This window comes from Erpetoichthys calabaricus, chromosome 11, assembly GCF_900747795.2.
Source record: "Erpetoichthys calabaricus chromosome 11, fErpCal1.3, whole genome shotgun sequence".
Taxonomy (NCBI): domain Eukaryota; kingdom Metazoa; phylum Chordata; class Cladistia; order Polypteriformes; family Polypteridae; genus Erpetoichthys; species Erpetoichthys calabaricus.
In genome coordinates, this window is record NC_041404.2 from 150,446,658 (window position 1) to 150,466,712 (window position 20,055).

At 42.3% G+C, this 20,055-nt stretch overlaps 1 protein-coding gene across 15 annotated transcripts in view; it reads left to right on the forward strand.

The window, feature by feature from the left end:
* Positions 1–20,055, forward strand: part of rbfox1 (RNA binding fox-1 homolog 1) — a 2,603,746-nt gene that overhangs the window by 885,643 nt on the left and 1,698,048 nt on the right. The gene's annotated exons all lie outside the window — the stretch shown is intronic.

Genomic DNA, 20,055 nt, shown 5'->3' on the forward strand with positions numbered 1-20,055 from the left:
TAAAGTGGGCAGAAAGTGAAAAGGCTCTAACAACTTTCCGAATCCGCTGTAGATAAATAAAATGGAAGATGGCATGACCGAGTTAAAAATTAATGGATTATTATTAATTAAATATTAATAATATTACAATTACAATTACAATTACAGCAATATTGCTTGGATTTGAACTTTTATTTATTTATAATTTGGTAATTCAAGCCTGTGTTTTTTGCAGAGCGCTGTGTGGCAATGAAGCAGGAGTGACTCTATCCACCTGCATTTCCAGACGTTGTCTGCTTTGTTGTTTCTGTAGGCTTCTCTTGTTCTTAATGCTCATCTCATTCTGGCCTGTGTCCATCTTCTAGGAGATAAAGTCAGGAAGGTTTGATCCTTTTTCTTACTTTACCAAGCCGACCTCCAGTTTACAAATCACTCAGACATTTGAAATGCTGGCCAGGCCAGTCCTGTTGCATCTCCTCTTGCTACTGTGACGTGAATAATGTGCTTAGTGGAAAAACCAATTAGGCCGTAATTACAAACAGCAGCTATGTTGGTCTGAATAAATAATCTTTTATCAGTTTTCTTGTTCCCTTTAATGAACCCCATTGTCTCAGTCGCCGTTTATTAGCTCAGCTCAGTCTGAATGATGACAGGGGCCCGTCTGATGGCACTAGTGTTGATGTTTGTCTCCCGGGCCAGCATCGTGATAAAGTGAGGCAGCACAAGCAAGAGCTTCACTCGGTGGCAGCTTGTGCCATCCTGCCCTCAGTCCAGTCCATTCAGATCGCCGGCCTGTACCTGCACTCTCGACGTCCTTAAATTTAATGGGCACCTCTTAATGGCTCAGTGTCTCCTCTCTTCTACCACCTCGTTTTTGTTATGTTCTGACTTCTCAGCCTGGTGCTCTGCCATTTCTTTGTGTTGCCCTCACCCATTCACCTTTTGTGTCCGATAGATAGATAGATAGATAGATAGATAGATAGATAGATAGATAGATAGATAGATAGATAGATAGATAGATAGATAGATAGATAGATAGATAGATAGATAGATAGATAGATAGATAGATAGATAGATAGATAGATAGATAGATACTTTATTAATCTCTATGAAGGATGCTTTAACCTTTCCTTTTTTTAACCCCAATATTCTGTATTTGAACGATCATTTTCATGGCTCTGTGAGCCGTACTAACCCCTACTTTTCTCTGCTGTTCTTTTTCCGGTTTTCTGTGGTGCCGATCTGCACCCCCACCACCTGATCAGGGCACCATGTAGTCCATACTTTGATGGATTGAAGGCAAGATGTCCACATGACCATCATCATCATCATCTAATTCTTCCATGTGGAGCCTGAAAACCATGAGGACTGATTGAGATCATTGATGTTAGGTGGAATGCCCAGTGGATTCTGGGTGGTCTCATGGCCTTGGGACCCCTACAGATTTGTTTTTTCTGTCCTCCTGGCCATCGGACCTTACTTTTTTTTCTTTGTCTCATAGCATTGCCTAATCTTATTTTTATATTTTTCTTGTAAAGCACTTTGAGCTCCATCATTTGTATGAAAACGTGCTATAGAAGTAAATGTTGTTCCAACTGACTGAGTTAAGGTAAACGGCCGGGACCTGAAAGACTTGTCCCGCTGGATAGAAGTGAAGTGCATTCTGGGAAGGCTGAAAGACAAAGCAGGACCTGAGGATGTTTTGTGTAGCCAGCCTGTTAGCAGCTTAGTGCAGCCTTTGATTCCCATGAGAATTGACCTTGAGCTTGTGTGATAACGTTTCTGTGTTTTGAGAAACTGTAAAAGTGTTAGCCGCTTTGCTAGGTGAAGGGAACCAGGTGGTCACTTTTGGCAATCGGGTGGAATTTTATTCACTTTTTTTTCTCAGTCCAGATTTTGGTTTAGTTCACCTGGTGCAAGAATGGAGCGTCTGGTTCATTTGCTGTCATTCTGAGTCTTTGAGGGAAGTCGATGGAGCTTCCAATCTGCTTAGCTGCTAGACACTTTCCAAGGAGCTCAGTCTCTGGCAAGAAATCTTTCTTTATGCTTTTTGTTTAAGGATGTGTAATTTATAATCTAAAGCAGGGGTTCTTAAACGTTTTAATCTGAGAGCCTAAATAAGAAAGTCGATACCATTCTGGGACCCAAGGCGAGGGTTATTACCATAATTAGAGCAGAGCCATAAACAAATAGCGGCGGTCATATAATTAAAAAAACAGTCAATTTTTTGTGTCCATTAAGTATTGTAGCAGTAGAGGCTGTTATCGACCTCTCGAACCCTTAGGTACCACGCCAAACACCAGGTAAAAGTCCAAGACTCTTTATTTTTATGATAATAATGTGCACTAAGCACCCTCCACTCCACACTATACATACAACAATCAATAATCAATAATCCAATACATTAATCACTCCTCCTCTCCCAGACACTTGGCCACCCTTCCTCCCAGCTCAGCTCAGTGTTCTGGTCTCCCAGAGTCCTTTATATAGTCCATGACCCAGAAGTGTTTCTCTCTTCTGTCCACGTGACTGTGAACACTTCTGGGTCGGATAAAAAGCTCCTTTCTTCAACCCGGAAGCACGTCATTTCTCCTGTTCACGTGACCAGGACGTACTTCCAGGTTATAGATAGATAGATAGATAGATAGATAGATAGATAGATAGATAGATAGATAGATAGATAGATAGATAGATAGATAGATAGATAGATAGATAGATAGATAGATAGATACTTTATTAATCCTATAGGGCACATAACAGTCTGACATCCTCCCTACAGCGACTCCCGGTGGCCCCCATGGTATCCAGCAGGGCTGCACATACAAACTACAAGGTCCATGAGGCCCTGCTGGAATTTGGGGAACCTCCATGGTGTTGGAAGAGCTCCACCTGGCGGCCTGGAGGTGTGGGCCGGAATATTTAGCCGGCCATCCATCACAGTATGTTTCTCACATGAATATTATTAAAAGGGAAAAGCGGAAAGCAAACATATTGCTTATAACACAGTAATTATCAATCAAAACAGAAAATACGTTACTGAGGTTTATCAATGCCAGTGTAAATACTCGATATAAGGTTTAGTTCAGCTGAGAGGAAATACACGTGCAACACGAGGATATGAGTTTGGAAGAAATGAGTGGTCACTTGACTGGCTAAGGAATAAAACACTCATAAACTAATTAATCAATGACATTTATTCACCTTAAATTACATTATTTTTTAAAGTTATTTTGCTGTTAAGCTCCATCCATCCATCCATTTTCCAACCCGCTGAATCCGAACACAGGGTCACGGGGGTCTGCTGGAGCCAATCCCAGCCAACACAGGGCACAAGGCAGGAAACAATCCTGGGCAGGGTGCCAACCCACCGCAGGACACACACAAACACACCCACACACCAAGCACACACTAGGGCCAATTTAGAATCACCAATCCACCTAACCTGCATGTCTTTGGACTGTGGGAGGAAACCGGAGCGCCCGGAGGAAACCCACGCAGACACGGGGAGAACATGCAAACTCCACGCAGGGAGGACCCGGGAATCGAACCCAGGTCCCCAGATCTCCCAACTGCGAGGCAGCAGCGCTACCCACTGCGCCACCGTGCCCTGTTAAGCTCCACCATGAACAATAGCCCCCTTCATAAAAGGACAGGCGTCTACAAGTCTGTGTTTCTGTGTATCCGTCTGGTTGCTGTGTCTCTTCCATTCCAACCGATGACGCCTCACAAGCATTTGTAGGAATAAAATGCATTGCATTTGACAGCCAGCCAATTAAATGTGTGCAATGTGACCTGTCCCAAAGCCCCACGTGAAGTCTTAACACAAATGTAGCTCATCTAAGGGACCAGAGGAGGCGAGGTAAGCGCAACATCGTGAGAAACGACGTCAGAGATCGGGATACGACACCATTTCATCTGGATGTCAGAGAACGAAACCTATGAGTAACGCCACCCAGGACAATGTCCACTCCTGACATTACTAATTTTTCAGTAGGCTGCTGTAAGACTGTATACGTCCAGACATCGTTATCTTTTTTATTTTCCATTACTGTATACACTTGCGGATAAGTTCCCCCACGGATAAGTTGGGACTTGATTTTATCGTATAAATTCCGGGAATTTTATAATGCCAGTTGTATAAGTGGAAAGTGGAAAACTTTTGGTACAGGAGATTATGATATGCTAACACCCACCTGAGAGAATAACCACCGAGCACACTGCCTTTTTTTCTATGTGGGTGCTGCAATGCGCTGTATCAGCGTGTGCTCCTAACATCTCTCTCTTTTGTGACTGTGCTGTACACGTGGGAAACGAGGGAAGGCATTTCCCACGGGGAAAAAAGAGAAAAGTAGAAGCGTGTGTGCTGAACTCGTGTCCTGTGTCTGTCTGTGTCGGGTTAGGGTGGCAGGAGCGCCCTCTGCAGGCCACACGTGGCTGAACTCGATAAGTGGTATGTCTTTTTTGACCTCTGTCTAGCTGTACCCCCTTCCTTTGTGCGGGCTGTGGACCCCAAACAGCCACTTAGCTTTCCCTCACCCCTCTACAATGTGTGGTCCTTTCCAACTTTTGCCGCTTTCATTTATTTTGTTGTTTTTCTTCTTAGTGCCACCGGTGTTCCCACATAAACATTTGTCACTGAATTCTTTGCAATTTCCGTGTTCCACCTCAGCCGTCCTCTCGGGGGGAAACTCCTTATTTTAAAGTGATGCCCTGGCCATTTTCAAGCCCTCATCAACACCGAAGCAGAAAATGCTCACGTGCTCAGGTGTCAAACAGGGAAAATGGAGGGGCCGATGTAGAATTTTTACTTAAGGTTCGGCGAGCTTTTAATAGAATGAGTGCAAACCCGCCGGTCGAGTGTGTGCAGCCTAATGAATTTAATATACATTGCGATCACGAGTGATCTGGAAAATGAGGGGGCCTGCAGGTTAAACAGTCACGCAAGGCGCGCTCAGGCTTGCGCTCAAGACCACCATTAAACAAATGCTTCTGAATGCCTTTTCGTGAACACCTGTTATTTTCCTTGTGACTAAACAAAATGCTTCTGGTGTTAAATTATAGCTTACGCTTGTGAATTCTCCCAGATCCTGGAATAGGGTCAGCTAATCAAAAATCTTTTATAAAATGCAGCCTGAATTTAGAACATAAATGCTTTGGAGATGAGTCATTTAGGTAATGCCATCGAGAGAGAAAGAAAGAGAGAGACAAATTGCACTCGTTGAAATATTTAGTTTTATCATCTGTTATGGTTGTAATATTTTTCTCCCTGTTCAGTGGCCTCCGTTGTTATCCTTCAGGATGCTAATTGCTTTGTTAGCTTATGTGTGTCAGTTAAGGTCTATTGATCTCAGACATGATGCGATTCATCCATCCATTCATCCATATTTGTACGCTGGTGCGTTAGAATAATAAGGAGGTGGGCTGTTATCGAGGGTTGAATTTCTGAAGACACACAAATGTACACACACACAGGCAAATGAGCCTCTCTGAAAGATACTTTGACATTCCTACAGATGGCGCCACTGCGGTGCAGCAGGGGCAAATGCCAGCTCGACACACAAGGCGCTACAGGCTTGAAGAGAGTCTCGGAGTATTACGGTACAGCCTGAGTTATTGCCCTGACTTACATTTATTTATTGTATATTTAAAATTTTTGTTATTCTTTATTTTCTTTTTTCATTAAATTATGTTTTCTTTAGTAAGTAAATTTGCAAGTATTGTGTTTCTATGTGTTTGGTCTTGTTCTCTTAATGTCCCTGGTGCTTTGTGGGTGTAACCCCCCAAGAGGCGGGGCCACCCTCACAGCACGACTGAAGGTCCGCCCACAGGCTTTATAGCCTGAAGCTGAGAGCGGACCCTTCAGTCATCCATTCTCATTGAAAGACGCCATTTTATACTAAGTACTGGTTTTCCTGGTTCTAGATTGTTTTGCTTCTCTTCCTGGCTTTTGATTATCGGATTACATTTTGGAGTTTGTTTTCCTTTGGTTGCCTTTGGTTTAATTTTTTTTTTGCCATTTTTGTGTTAACATATTAGATCATATTTTTACTTGATCATCCATCCATTTTTTTATACCCACTTATTCAGGGCAGGTCTGCAGAGAAGCTGTAGCAGGCACAGGGCACAAGGCAGGAATAATCGCAGTACAGGGCATTTCCTTTAATTATTTATTTTGAAAGTATTGTGTTTCTATGTATTTTACCTCGTTCTCTAACTTTCATTGTGTTTTCTGGGTGAATCCAGAAGGGGCGGAGCCACCCTGATGTGACAGCTGAAGGACCGCCCTCTGTCCTTATAGTGAGGTGGAGGAGTTGATCACAGTAGGGGGTCCATTGACAGATTGATTGTGAGAAGGTGGTTTTTGATTCTTCTTCTTATTCCTGTGTACCCCTTGTGGAGCTTAGGTCATTTGTCAACAAGAGATCAGCACTTTTCCTTGTCCCAGTATAGCACTTCTAGTTGGCCCCTGGCACACCCTGCTTGTTCCACTTATTGCTATGTGGGCTGCTTCCATGTTGTTCTTAGTCAAATACTTTTGTGTTTTCCCTGAGAGTTCCATCTCACGCCTTGGGGTTTGGTGTTTGATACTGAACTTCACATAGTCTGGTCGAGTCATCCCCAGTTCTCCTTTTGATTTAGTTGTTGCTTGTTTCTTCTGCAGGTTTCCTCTATAATTCATCATTAGTTGTTTTATCACACCATTTGATGTTGAGGATCTTCATCGGCTCATAAAGGTCAGCAGTTTGTACCCGGAGGTCTTGGTATTGGCTCAGATCTCGCAGGCATACAAACAAAGAGATTTCACATTGGTGTTAAATATTCATAGTTTGGTCTTCAGTGAGGCTACCTGTGATCGCCATAGAGGTTTGGGAAACTTTGCCTTAGGTTGCCATTTTTCTTTGCCTTTGCCTTATTTTGGTACATCTTATTTGTTCTTTAATATAAATTCTCTATTTATAAAGATTCTCATTTTGGCTATGTCTCTCAAGCCAGAGGTTTGCCAGTTTTCCTCTCTCTTGAGGAGTATTTAGCTTGTTTTGTATATTTAAAACAACATTTTGATCTATCTATCTATCTATCTATCTATCTATCTATCTATCTATCTATCTATCTATCTATCTATCTATCTATCTATCTATCTATCTATCTATCTATCTATCTATCTATCTATCTATCTATCTATCTATCTATCTTGTTTAAAGTGCCAATTGAAGCTGGAATTCACATACCACCACCTCATTGGAGACATACAGACCTTCTGTGATTTATGGGGGATTTATGGGGGCTTGGGGGGGGGGGGGGGGGGGTTGTGTTTTGTTGAGAGAGACAAGTTGGTGACTGGGTGGTGACTTCTTTAAATGTCCTTCAAAATATGTAAATGCTGGATGGTTGAAAGCACAGAACAGGAGACGCCCTGGGGAATACAGTGCTGTGTGTATAATGGAGAGTGATGTACGGAGTAAGAGACGAGTACAGGGGGAGTAGTGGAGGAGTAAACTGATTATGAAATGTGTACTTATTATGGACAATTATTTGTATTTATATGTGGATTAGGAGGCATGTACAGGGGAGTAGTGGTATAATGAACAAATTATGAACTACTTATTTATTATGAACAATTCTGTAACTTTATGTGTGGAGTAGGAGGTGTGTACGGGGCAATAGTAGTGGAGTAATGCAACATATTTATGTTAACAAGATTTATTAACTGCATATTCCTGCTGTGTTCATGTTTTTTGTTATTGTGCAAAATAAAGTTTATTTTAAAATTAAAAAAAAAAATGATCTATCTATTAATGTGCGAAGTAGGAGGAGTGTAAAGGGGGAGTAATGGTGGTCTTTGTGTTATAATGAATTAACATTTGTTTTTCTTATTAATGTGCAGAGTAGGAGGAGTGTAAAGGGGGAGTAGTGGGGGTCTGATGTATGGCACTTTTGTTTATTCTGAAATTTGGCTTTTTGTAATTTTACTATGTATATTGTTATGTTGATGTTTCTTATGTTCACTATAAAGGTTGTTTTAAAATTAAAAAAAATTATCTATCTATCTATCTATCTATCTATCTATCTATCTATCTATCTATCTATCTATCTATCTATCTATCTATCTCTCTATCTATCTATCTATCTATCTATCTATCTATCTATCTATCTATCTATCTATCTATCTATCTATTGTGCCTTTCACATCAATCTATCTATTATATAGTGCCTTTCACATCTATCTATCTATCTATCTATCTATCTATCTATCTATCTATCTATCTATCTATCTATCTATCTATCTATCTATCTATCTATCATATAGTGCCTTTCACATCTATCTATCTATCTATCTATCTATCTATCTATCTATCTATCTATCTATCTATCTATCTATCTATCTATCTATCTATCTGTCTGTCTGTAGCAGGCCCACAGTGGTGCCAAAGGGAACAAAGAAGTGGCATTAGCCACATTCTAAGGAAGGAGCTCCGCCCTGTAGGTTGCTTGTACCCGATGAGATGCCTCATTCCAGGAGTGCCGTGGTCTGTAGACAGTAAGGGGCGGAGTCAGTTGCTCTCATTGGGGGGTGTGAGTAGAGGGCGAGGCAGGACAGTCAGTGGTTGTGCCCTCTCGTTTGCCATGGTGGTAATGCTTACCTCTGACCAGTCCGGAAGACGCATACATGTGAGTACTAAATGAAGGGTCTGAGTACGTCTCTTCGATTGAGAGATTTCAGTTTTTGATTTTGAATAAATTTGCAGACCTTTTGAATCCATGTTTTCACTTTGTCATTAATGCTTATTGAGTGTAGATTGATGGACAGCAGTGGCAGATTTTTCTATTTAAAATCAATCTACAGCAGCAGGAGTGTTTCATTGTCATTTTTGATCGGTCAGAAAGTGGGGTGGTCACCCATCCAGACATGCAGGGTAAGAATTGGTGCTGTAAGGCCGATTGCGGCAGCAGGCTATGTTTTATTGTTCTTTAATGGCTACTTTGTGTTGTCCGTTTATTTATCCTTCCCTTTTGTTTTAATAATCCCTTTTTGTCGAGTAGTCCCAAGGGGCTCCACCGGTGTGACAGTCCTAACTAAAAATTCCTATCACAAAGCTGCTCTGGCCATAACACAATAGATGAGATCCGAGCACCATGTTACAGTAATCAGATGATGAATGCCTCTGTCATAACATAGATATTCCCAGATTTAATCCCTGAGAACGAATGTCAGAGCAATCAAAGGATGATTGCCATTTTCAAAGGTGCGATGCTGGAGCATCACAATAGCGGAAGGGTAATCACCACTGAATTTAAAGATTATCATTTGTTCAAGGATTAATCCGTGATTAGGAGCATCCATGTAATCAGCAGATGGGTTGTGTGTCATTTTCTTTGGTTCTGCCTTGAAGTCTTAGTGTCAGCGTAATCAAGTTTCAAATAGTTGACTTCTTCGCTGGGAATGTCACTGTTTTTTGGGTCACAGTCACTTATAAGGTCACGAACATACAGAGAATGGCCATTGTGTAAAAGAGTCACAGACCAACATTCGCCATTGGATTCCAAGTCTTGCTTTGCTTCTTGATTGTAAATTCCTCCAATCCACCTTCTCACTGATTGCTTCTCATCTCACAAGATGATCAAGACGGTCTCCGACAGAAACTCGTACGGTAAGCCATCATTGAAAAATCTGTCACCAATTTGGGGATGTCGAACCCTTCTGAGGAGATCCCATGGCTCATTTCTACTTTATGGTTATGAATATATTTTACTGTTATGTTTATGAAACTACCGAGTGCTGACTTTGTGTGTCAGTTTGAGTTGCACTCGCAAGCATTTTGCTTTTTTTTCCGAGGGGTAATGGTTATTGATGACACTACCACATGGTTGCTGTCAAGAAGTGGAGTTTTCAAAAAGGCAAAATGTGCTTGGGGCCTCCACGAATAAGCCAAGGAGCAGGTCAGGATCTTCACTAACCTTCCCAGAAGAGGCTCACCTTAACTCAGCCAGCTGCCAAATACCACCTACTGGTCTCCCCAAAAAATGCACCACAAGAGGGAGGATGACAGTCAACTCCTGGCTTGTGAACAAAACAAAGTACAAGAAAAGATCATTATGGGTAAAATTTTGAGTGGTCATGTCAATTTATAACCCGCTTAACACCAGACTAGAGTTACTTTGGAAGTCAATCCTAGCCAGCAAAGCACGCCAGGTAGGAAGAAACCCCCAGACATGGTGCCAAACACCAAACACACCCAAGGGTCAAGTGAGCATTGCCAGCTCACCTAACCTGCATGTCTTTGGACCTTACGAGGCAACCAGATGAACCCCATGCAGATATGGGGAGAACATGCAAACTCCATGCAGGAAGGACCCGGGATGTGAACCCTGGTCTCCTTACTGCCAAGCAATGTCGCTACCACTGTGCTAAGATTTCTTAGTGAAAATAGAAATTTTCAACAAAGCAGAAAAAAGACGAAAGGACTTACCTGAAAGATAAAGCACAGTAAACAAGTCTCATTACACAATCTCTAGGCAGAATTCAAGAAAACAGACAAGAATTTCACAAAAGTCACTAATTCCAAACAGAAGTCATAAAACTCACGAAACTTGACAATGAACAAAATGATCTCCCACTCCTGAGCCTTCTCAGCTGACTTCAACCGATATCACATTGTGTGACTTCAAGTCGTGGGGTCTTTCAGAATTGCTGGTCTCGTCTCCAGACTTTGTCACTCTACACGCCTGGAAGGTCACATTCAGCGACTGCGTGTTGACCTTCCGGCACTGTCTCTGACAACCAATGACGGAGCCAGTGCTCTACGAAGGGTTAACAGGTGCGGTGGGTTCAGGCATAATCTTCACCTTTCTTTACATTTTTTTTTCCGTTCTGTGGTATGTAAAGCACAAGACATCAGATAGATGAGCTTCTCTTCTGCTTGTGAGCTCTAAATCACCCCCATTCCTTATTCATCATCACATGATTCAATGCTTTATACTTCCAGCTGGGCATTCATTGGCTGTCAGCTCTCACATACACACAGAGCCCGCCCCCTAGGACTGAAGACATAATGAGACCTGCTTGATTTTGTCACAGACTAGTTGAAGTGGCCAATGTCAAGCCATAGCGATCTCACACGGGTCTTTATTATGTCACTGCTGGATGAAAGTCCCTTATAATGGGTGTCAAGGAAGCTGCTTTTCCCTGAGTTATTCGTACAGGAGTTTTGATAAATGCTTGATGTACCCATTTGTTCAGACAAGCAGCAAACAATCTATGAGACTGCTGTCAGGAGTCCAAGTGTGAACATGTCATAGAGTTTTAAAGTGCAGGCTTACTAAGGTAAGGTTGGAGAGATGGGCCTAACTGCAGCCTAAAATAGGCCATACAATGGCCACAGCATCGTGGAACACCCACAACGTCAGTCACGGAATGTCCTCTGAGTTCGATGACTCTTCCATGACCCCAGTCTTAAATCATAGTCTACCAGTGCCTTTTGTGACTGACGTTGTAGGCGTTGCATGGTTGACCTCATAGGCTGAATGATCCTTGATGGTTTTTTGCAACTTCTTTTAGCCTTCTGTTATGTGCGTTTACTGTGATGGCAGACATTTCCATCTGTATACACTTTTCATGCCTTAGAATAAACTTAAAAGTCAGTGCAGCAGCCAGCTTTATATCTTCAAAGTTACGACACAAAACGCATCACCCTAAAAATACACCGCAGGGTCTTTTCAGCTGATATAAATAGCAATATGTTTGAATGTTGCTGTCAGGATGCAGTGAGCACGTTTGCTTTCTTCTAGAGAGCTTATGAAATCTCAGCTGTGTGAAGGTCCCCGTTAACGTCACTGGCTTGTTTGGGTAAGGAATAAGAAAAGGACTAGTGGATAGGACTGGCGAGCTGTGTTGGCCTGTTCTCGTCCAGATTGTTCTGTCAGTTAACAAACAAGGAGACACATAAGAAACGTTATTGTGCTCTGGTATCCCTCGCAGGTTGTCCTTCCTCAGAAGTGTCCTATAATCGGGTTCTCCAGTCAGCTTTGCTGGGCTGAATGGCCTGTGCTTGTCTAAATCTTTCTAATTTTCGAATCCCAGTTGGCCGCCCCAGTGATGTTTTTGAGCTGACATATTAAAGGGGGTGACATATTTATGCCATCAGTTATTTGGTGTTTTACACTTGTCATTAATTTAAACCACTTTGCAGACATCTGTTTTCACTTTTGACATTAAATGACCTTTTTTTCTGTTGATCGGTGTCCAAAAGTGGGATTCAATATTAGATAACAATAAAATGTGACTACTTTTTATAGGCACTGTAATTGGATATTTTATCAATAGTAAAAGAGAAAGTACTCATAGCTATCCGAATGTCAGATGGTAAGATTTAGACCCCTGTATTTACTGCATGCTGGATGAATGTTAAAGACACCAACCAGTCAGAAGGTCTTGCATGGCTTTAGCACCGATACATAGGCAAAGACCTGAATTTAAAAGAGAAGTGCGTTCTAGATGGTGAAACAGATGGCAAAGAAGTAGAAGTGCTTGAGAAAATGCTGAAGGGGACTGTTGTGGGGTACAAAATCTGTACATTTTGTTCTGTATTTTCATTATATTTTGCTCAAAACAACAACAGATGAACTAACTAACTTCAGGACACATCAAAGCATAAACTCTTCCCAGTTGTACCTCAGTTTTAAAACAGCTGTTCCAGCAAAGAAAGGAAGACATGCCGGTGCCACAGGCTATCGATTAGTTTATAACCTGGGCATCTGGGACAACAAGTAGCTAAGTTATTTTACAGCCTGGGAAAGGAAGACATGCCGATACCTCAGGCAACATCAAAAATGTTTTATAGTTTGGGAAAACAGACTGTGAATTCATTCATCATATTGACAGCCAGCCAATCAGAATATCTAATAATCACATCTTAATCACATAATAAATATGCCTCATCTGAAGAGCGACATAGGAGGGAAGAAGAAGAATGGACAAAGACGTCAGGAGAAGAGAACAGAGAGACATCAGAAGAGGGCGCCAGGCAACGTGTGGCCGTTTCCATCTGATCGTCAGAAAAGCATCTCATGAACAGCTACGGGTGCGAGATCACAAGCCACCTGCGACATTCATCCTTGTCATCTTTACTTTTTCGTAAACTTTTTCTGAAGACTATATATATCCAGACTTTACTCTCTGCCTTATTTTTTATGTTTCTTTGTTCTGTTTGGTATTATTATTCATGTAATAAATACCACGCTGCTTTTAACTTTCTATACTTTGTCTTCATGTCTAGAATGATTGAAGTAATAAGGTAGATTTCTTTGAGCACCTGGAGGTTTGCCATACGCTGTGTGCTGTGAGGTTTATTAAGGCTGTGGCTGTGAGCTTCACCCAATAGTAGGGAACAGGACATAAAGTAAGGCATTCTTGGCTGATAAATGGCCTATAGTCAAGGATGCTGAGCCTTTGTATGTTTGAATATATTCTTGGAGACCAAAAGTAATATTTAGGTGTGAGATACAGTGATACCTTGGAATACAAACTTAATCCGTTCCAGAACACGGTTCGAGTTCCAAATCGTTCGAGCTCCAAGACAATTTTTCCCCTTTAAAATAATAGAAACTGGATTAATCCGTTCCTGGGTCCCACAAACTCGAGTTTTCAAAACGATTTTAACAGTAAATACACTGGATTTTAAGGTAAAATATCAACAAATAATAATAATAATTGAATAAAAATGTAAATTAATAGAATTAAAAATATAAAAACCTCTTTTTCATTCATTCAAACTAAGAGGAGCTTTCCCATCTCTTCCATACTTTTCGATCTCCTAGAGTTCAGCGTCGTAACCCTTTTCGCCACATCAGCTGTTTTGATAGCTTCTTTATTTTTCAAAATCGTACAAGCAGTCGATTTAGGCATCCTGAACATAGTAGCGAGATCAGCCACACGTGTACAGCTTTCATGTTTAGAGATAAGATCTTTCTTAAATCCAATTGTAGCTCTAACAACTTTCCTCTTACTCTTATTTTCCGCACTACACTTTTTAGGACCCATGGCGAATACACTAAGTTTTTATTATATAAGAAAATAACACAAAATAGGCACAAAAGCATAAAATTAGCAGCGAAAAATAACAGTGAAAATCACACGAGATGCTTTCACTAGAGTTTCTGACACGTACACATAAACACACATGAGCAACGTGCTGGGCGTTCGGATTCCAAAGCAGCGTTCGGATTCCGAGGCAAAATTTGCTCAAATTTTTAGTTTAGATTCCAAGTTGTTCGAGTTATTGGGCATTCATATTCTGGGTTCAATACTGTATCTTTAAAACATCGTACGTTGTTCATGCCAATAATAAGTAAGTCTCTCAAAGAGCCAGAAGAGTGACAGGCTGTGTTATTCCTAAGGCACTTGTGTGGTTTAACTCTTTGAGGGCTGAATATTTTTTCCAAAAAGTAATGGTTTCACTCAGAAGTCAACATAAATGTCTGTTGCTGCATGCTGTGGCTGTCAATTTGCCAAGAATGTGCGGCTTACTTGCTGCCAGGCTGTCTTTGTGTAGCTGGGACACGGTCGCAGTGCATTACAATCTGGTTTCTACCTCTTATCATTGTTAAGTGGCTGTCCTCCCTGGCGAACATTGACAGTACCACGACTAGCTGGGAACCAATCAGCTGAAGCTGGAACCTCACATTCATCTTTGATCGCTTGTATCAAAAACTTGAGTACGACAAGTCCTAGTCTAGTTCAGAGATATTAGGCAATAACGTCGTCCACAGAGTATTTTGCTTTACACATTCGCTTTTATCTCTCGCCAGATGTCAGTGCCATTTTTGCCGTTGTGTGCGCCTTGCTACTCACGAGAGTGCAGGGAATCCCGGTCAAACCAATGAATCTAACTTTCCTTCTAGCAACGAGAGTCCAACTAAAATGTAACGGTGGGTTTTGTCACAGTTTACAGTTGATTACCATCGTCAACTTTTGACAAAAGTCAACATCAGTCCTGAAAGAGTTAAAATGCTAGAGGTTAACCAGCTTTGTGTGTCATTCATGGGGCACTGCTGTGGTTAGGGTCTCTGTGTATGCGTATATCTATGTACGCGTGTGATAATCTTAAGGTGCAACAGTAGACCAACCCGGTAACGAACCTGATGAGTACACTTACCCCTAGGTAACGGGTAAGTAGAGGGGAATATCACGATAACACAGGGACGTTGTGATTGACAGTAATGGATTTAAAGAAACCTGGACGAAGCAAATGGGACGTTATGACGTTCACTGTGAGAACACAGAATGGCTGAGCTGTAAGTTTTCAGAACAGGAGGCCGCAAAAACCCAGAGGAGATGAAGAAGAGTTAAAGCAGGTGGGCTTACTGGATGGTTTTGTCAATGTTGAAGAAAAGTGTAAGGTCCTAGAGTTGAATTGGTGGACAGACCTGTGCAACATGACTGCGTCTGAGGGGAACACTCCTGAACTCTGGATAACAAGTCTGCTCATTCCAGTCTACAAAGACAAAGGATGGTCCGTTGGAGTGTGTCAGGCGGTCAGGCATCTGCTGCAAGTAGTGAAGGTGGTGGAGAAAGTGCTAAGGCAAAGAGTGGGGGATCAGTCTGAATGTCAGCAAAACGCATGCCTAGGAAGGGAACAACCAACGTGGTCTTAGTTATAAGGCAACTGCAGGAATCACATCTGCGGATGGGAAAGAAGCTGCAGGTTGCATTTGTTGATCTTCAGAAGGCATTTGAGAGGATGTCAAGAAAGGTGGGCTTCGGGTAAGTTAAGAGTGGATGAATGGTTAAGGAAAAATAATGAAAGGATTCAGGAAAAATGGTCTGCACAGAAGATAGGATAGTGAAAGTATTGAGGTGAGAGGGCAGCCACAGCAGGATTCCATTGGTTGCTGAGGTGTTTCACGTGCACGTTGTTGACCCTCAGCGTTTGCTTCGTTTCGATGTTGTGTCTCTTTATTTATGTCATTAGCACGATGTCGCTGTTGTGCTGTGACGTTTGCTGCCCACAGGTCTTTCATAGTGAGAAGTGGGGGGCGTGCAAGTGCCGAAAAAATGTAAAAGTGCATGCACACGCCATCTAGTGGTTGTGGTTGAGTGTGAGCAGAGCGGACTGCTCCATACACACACACAGGTCTTTCATTTATAATTATATTAGCCGTGTGTGGTATTTGAGACAAAAAAACAACCCCAATACTCCCTAGCAGTTTTACTCTATTGGTGAACTTGCAGAGGTGTCAGTTAAGGGGGCTGGCACAGGTCGTATTTTGTCCAAGATGGACGTGTAGTCGAGTGCAGCTGTGGCACAAATTGATGCGGGTCAGGCTGGAAGCTCCCAGGCCCAACGTATGGCAGCTCGTTGTGTGAACGTATAACATACATGGACCACAAAGTTGAGTTTGTCTGCTGTGGCTGAATGAGAAGTGAGGGGCATACAAGCCGCGAAAAAATGTAAAATTGCACACATGTGCCATCTAGTGGCTGTGGTTGAGCGTGAAAAGTTCGGACTGCTCCATACACACACACAGGTCTTTCGTTTCTCGATGTCTAATGGGATGTCATGTTGGGCTGGAGGGAAGTCCTGAGATTAGAAAGCGTGAACAGGAAGTGGGCCCCACAAGTTTAACACCCAGCTGCCACATTAGGATGGGCAGGTGTGCTCCTTTTCATGAGGGCGCCGTGCCACCACATTTACTGTCATAGATGGAAGTTTAAAGAGCTCACCAGAACTTCAAAATGAAAACAGAAAGCCCTAGATTTTGATGAGGGATGTGCACGCGTGTCAATAAATGTGCCGCAGAATGGGGTTTCACAGCTCCAAAGTGCTACTAAGGAAGTCTTGAAGGATTTGGCAAAGCGCCTTGAAGCAATTTGCAAATAGAAGCTTTTCAAGTGACGGGCTCGACACATGCAAGGCAGATGAAACAACGGAGGAACGTCAGAAACGAGAGCGGCAGTAAGGGCGCTTGCATATTGTCTGTTATGTGAACTGACAGGCCAACAAGAAGCAGAAAAATGTATTTGTTTCAAATTAGGTGGGAAAAAATAAATCAGCATTATTACAGTGCTGGTGGGAGTTTGAAATGGGACCAGTGACAGCCCCAGTGAATGGTATTGGAGGAGAATGGGCCCGATATTCCTCTCCTGCACTGAGGGCTAATTTTGAATTTCAACTCTAGTCAGAAAGTATACCGCTGGAAAAGGGAAGTGCAACATTCATCAGTGAGCTGACATTTCAACTGTCAAACCCCACTGTGGACACAAACAACAATCGTCTTTCAGTACTTCAGAATGTTGTGAGGCCTTCACCTCTAACTCATAGGGCCCATCATCCGCTCAGTCTACACTTGTCCCATTTCATCCCCATCCTGACACAGCTGCTGGTCACTGGTAGACAAAGGCTCATCATGTCTTTGGATGTTGGGCATCCCAGAGGTGGAGAAGGAAAGGAGACAGCACCTGGACACCAGCATTCTTCAGCTACAGACACAGCAGCGATGTGCGGCCTGCCAAATGTAGAGTCAGATGTCTAAAGAGGGTCAGCAACATCCCACTGGGTGGGGCAGCAACAGCAAAGCAGATGAACAGGGTGAGATTATCTGTCAGGGCTGCATTGGTGCAGCATTCCCCAAGTAGGAAGTGAAAATGTGAGGTTTGAATACACAACGGGTGGTCTGAAAAGTGGAAGTCCACCTTATAAGAAGGATTTACAAGTCATAGTGGACTTGAGTCTATGAACTGCCAGATTGTATTCAGAAACCTTTAAGAAGGCTAACAGAATGTCAGGTTATATAGCACCTTGATGTGTGGAGTACAAGTCCAAGGAGGTTCTGCTCAACTTTATAATGCACTGGTGAGGCCTCGCCTGGAGTACTGGGGGCAGTTTTGGCATCCAAAAAGGACATAGCAGCGCTAGAAAAGGTCCAGAGAAGAGCAACGAGGCTGATTGAGGGCTACAGGGGATGAGTTATGAGGAAAGATTAAAAGAGCTGAGCCTTTAGAGTTTAAGCAAAAGAAAATGAAGAGGAGACCTGACTGAAGTGTTTCAAATTATGAAGGGAATTGAATTAGTCCAGTGGATCGAGACTGTGACTTTAAAACGAGTTCATCAAGAACACGAGGACACAGTTGAAAACTTCACACAATTTTTTTCTTCATACAGAGAACCACAGACACTTGGAATAAGTGACCAAGTAGTGTTGAGGACAGCAGGACTTCAGAGACCCTCAGAACGCGACTTGATGTTTTTTAGAAGAATTAAGTGGATATGACTGGTAGGCTTTGTTGGACTGAATGGTCTGTTCTCGTCCAGATTGTTCTAATGTGGGACACTGTCAGTTAATAAACAAAGAGACAAAGAAAAATGTTAATGTGCACTGGCATCCCTTGTTGGGTGTCGTTCCTCAGAAGTTCATTTGCTTTTCTAGGCATAGTTGCTCCAATGGCGCTAAGTTTCACAGAAAGGCTACAAGGGAATGGCAGAAAACTGGGAGACTTCTTCCAAAAGATACATTAGTAGCAAAGTGTTTCAGTCTGGTTCAGGGAGGTGCTGGTAGAGATTGATGAAGAGCGGGAGACATTGGTAACATCAAAAGAGGAGCAGTCATCAAGCTTCAGCCACATTATGTGGATAAGTCAAGTGGTGACGTCAACAAGACCTCAGCCTGGCAGGGCGGTACAGTAGTTTAGCCATTGTGGTGTTGGAAAGTATGGAGGTGACTACAGAGTGGACAAACAGTGAGCATGGTCCACAATCTGTAAAGTAGACCCAGAGAACCAGCGAACCAGCTAGTGTTTACATCTGGTGCATTTCATATCTTTATGTCTATTCATTTCAAATAAGTCAGTCAGTCAGTCATTTATCTATCTACTGTAAGAAGAAACAACAAAAAACAAGAAAAGTTTGGGATGTCTACCCCATATACTTGAAGAAAGGGCAAAATTTAGCATTTAAAGTAATCTTAACAGACTGAGTTAACATCGGGACAATATGGTGGTTTTCTAGTGGGTTGGCAGGAAGGGTTGTGTTTCAAGAGCTGGAACCAGCAGTGAGGTCAGGGCTGGAGCTGGAAGTGAGGTCAGGCAGGGTTCCCTTTCTGAAGGTCTGAAGAGGAAAGGGAGAAGGTGTTAGTGTGCATCACCACCCCCTGGACTGGCATATATGTACATTTATTTAAGCCCATCAACTGCCTCCCATACTCACATGTGTGACACTATCTATCTATCTATCTATCTATCTATCTATCTATCTATCTATCTATCTATCTATCTATCTATCTATCTATCTATCTATCTATCTATCTATCTATCTATCTATCTATCTATCTATAGTGCCTTTCACTCTATCTATCTATCTATCTATCTATCTATCTATCTATCTATCTATCTATCTATCTATCTATCTATCTATCTATCTATCTATCTATCTATCTATCTATCTATCTATCTATCTATCTATCCGTGCATATCTTTTCCACACATACACAAACTTACTGAAGACACTTCATGGCTCTCCTGCGGTGGGTTGGCACCCTGCCCGGGATTAGTTCCTGCCTTGTGCCCTGTGTTAGCTGGGATTGGCTCCTGCAGACCCCCATGACCCTGTGTTCGGATTCAGCGGGTTGGTAAATGGATGGATGGACTTCATGGCTCATGAGCCTTTGTTGTTTGTTTGTATGGAGTGGCAGGCCGGCACCAAGGCTGGATGAAGTAAAGCTTCACGTAACTTGAAGCCCTCAGGTATCCACGTGCCACTCGTTTACCCACTTTAGGCTCTTTAGTTAACCTTCCGTAACACATGTGTGTTTTTTGGGATACGGACAGATCCAGAGTACCTGGGCAAAGCCAAATGGACCCCATGTAGTTCCTGCACGGTTCCAGGATCGAGAACTGAACTCAGGTCCTTGTAGCTGGTGCAGTGACGACAACTCTGCCACCTTTTTCTCTCTCTTCCTATTAATTCTTTAATTTCTTTATTTGTTATATGTGTGTGTTAAAGTTCACATACACCCTGTTTTTGATGACAACAGACCACCTGCTTTGCTCACTTTTCTCCATCTGTCTGTCCATCTTCCAAACCC